We start from the raw sequence: 2,724 nt of genomic DNA, 5'->3' as shown, positions 1-2,724 counted from the left end.
CCTGAAGTACAATAAAATATTAAAAAAAAAAAAAAAAAAAAAGAATTTTGTCTGGATAATTCTTTGTGATGGGAGTTGTTGTCCTGTGCAAATTTAGGATGTTTAGCAGCATCCTAAATGTTTAGTAGAAGTCCCCACCCAAGGTTGTGACAATCAAAAATGTCCCCTATCATTGCCAAATGTCTCTTGGGAGACAAAACCAACCCTGATTGAGAACCGCTGCCATGCATCTTTGATAGACACTTGTTTGGGACAATTAGCAAAAATAAGGATGCTTGCTTTGTCTTGTCCATTACCCAACACAATGTTCACCTCCAAGGAGCTAAAGGCCATGCTATGTATTGAAGATGAAAACATGAATGAGACATACCTTCAGTCATGCTGTCTCCTCTGTAACATTCTTTCTTTTTCTTCTTAAGGATTATTTTAAACTAACCACAAATTCAGTGAGAGTAGGGGCTATCAGTGAGCAGGGACTAACACTGCCTAATTTCTTGCTCTAACCCAAGGTTTCTCAACCTTAGCAGTATTGACATTTGAGGCTCTGAATCATTTTTTGTTGTGGGGGCTGTACTGTGCGTTGTAGGATTTTTAGTAGCATCTTTGGCCTCTACTCACTAGATTCCAGTAGCATACCCAACTCCAGTTGAGGCAACCAAAAATATATTCAGACACTGCCAAATGTTCCCAGGCCCGGGGCAGGGGTAGCGGGTGGGTGGGCAAAACTGCCCCTGGTTGAAAACAATGCTTAATCTCAATCTGTAGCACAATAATGGAAACATAGTAAATGCTCAATATATGCTTGCTTTTTTTTTTTTTTTTTGAATGGTTGAAGGAAAAGACATCATTTGTATAAAAATATTGGGGGAAAAAACAAACAAGTATGCAATGTAATTTGTTGCTGATCATGTCTTCTTTAACACCATCCTGTCCAATAGCATATAGGAACATAGAGCAGGCCACATTTTATCATTTTGTGTATACTATTGCTCTGGGAAAAGGCCACCCTCTCTGTGCTACCATTTCTATGTACAGGAGAGTCTGGATGATCTGAAAAAATTTTTTGGCTATTGCTAGGGAGTCATAATTCTTCCTTCAAGAGGAGTTTATTGAGTTTATTCTATCTTTCAGCTAGTAAATAAAGCTACGTGTCCATAGTATGGTGCTGACAATATTAGAAGAACAAGTTTACATTCACACCCTTGACTTGCTTCTCTGATCTCAGCTCTTCTCGTTAAGCTGATATAAGATTGCAAAGATTTATGTAGTTTCCTCACATGCATGTGTTGATCAGATTTTTTTTTTTTCCTCAATTCTTTAGAGCAATTCTCTGAAGATTTTAGGAGTTCTCTTTCTGGGCAGCTGTCTCCTCTCCTGCACTCTGTCCTGTGAACTCTGTCTTGATTTCATGGTTCTCTCAGCAATGTCTACTCATTCCAGGAGTCTACCAGTATCTCCTTGTGTTTCCTTGCCGTAAGTTACGGCCTTAAAGCTCCTCTTTCACAAGTTGGACAATTTGTTTCCTGTCCGTCAGGCATAACTACCTTTCATTGCCTGATGTCTAACGTTTAGAAAACTGTTGTTTCATATGTTTTGTCAACAATTTTAGTTGTTTCAAGTGGGAGATAAATGTGGTCCCTGTTGTGCCATCTTGGCTGGAAGCTGAAGTCTAAATGGTTTTAAGAATGAGAGTAACGTGACAAAATAAACATTTAAAAATATAATTCTGTGCGAATTTACTGAAAACGGATGGTTACAGTTAGGAGAGTATCTAAAATAGTCCAGGCAACAAATGATGGTGATTTGGGCAAGGATAGTATCAGTGGGGTTGAATGCAATTTAAGAGATATTTCATCATTATAATTTATGAAATTTGATCATTGATAGTTTAATGGGGGAGGGGTTTTTGGCTTTGAGTTATTGGGTGGGTGATGATGCCATTATCTAAGGAATCAAACACTGGAAGAGGAACAAGTTTTGGGGTGCTCAAGTCGGGTGGGAGGAAATAATGAATGAAATATTAGATTTGTTGATTTTGAGGTAACTATAATTGCTATGAATTGGAATCAACTCCATGGCAACGGGTTTTATTTTTATTTTTTTATTTTTTTTAATGAGAGTCAAATGGAAGCATCCAGTAAACAGTTGGCAATCTGTATTTGAAGAAGATAAACCAGTTGGAGATAAAGCTATAAATGTCTTCTTCAACCTTTACAGTTGATGTAATCAAATGGGGAGAATTGTATGGACATAAAATAAGAGTGTTTAAGAATATCAGCCTATAAAGGATGGGTAGCTGAGGAAGAGCCACGGAAAGGGCATGAGATGAAGCAGGAAGAGCTAGGAAAGAGGGGAGTGGGATGAATCACAAGCCAAGGTGTATCTTAAAAAAACAAAACAAAACAAAAAAACAACCAAATCCATTGCAGTCAAGTCATTTCCAACTCTTAGTGACCCTATAGAACAGAGTAGAACTGCCCCATGGGGCATACTGCCACGTCTTTCTCCCGAGGATCAGCTGGTGGATTCAAACCACCAACCTTTCCATTAGCAGCCAAGCGCTTAACTACTGTGACATAAAGGCTCCTTAAGTGGTATCTAGCATTGCTTTAATCAATGAAAGTGGAGGAAATGGCTCAGGGATATAAATAGCATAGTGGGTACTAATATAAAATTTGATGTGCTCTTCACCCGAGGAGTGACTTCAGTACTAAGTTAAAAGGG

This window comes from Trichechus manatus, unplaced genomic scaffold (genome assembly GCF_000243295.1).
Source record: "Trichechus manatus latirostris isolate Lorelei unplaced genomic scaffold, TriManLat1.0 scaffold00094, whole genome shotgun sequence".
NCBI lineage: Eukaryota > Metazoa > Chordata > Mammalia > Sirenia > Trichechidae > Trichechus > Trichechus manatus.
Note: the sequence above shows the minus strand (reverse complement) of the source record.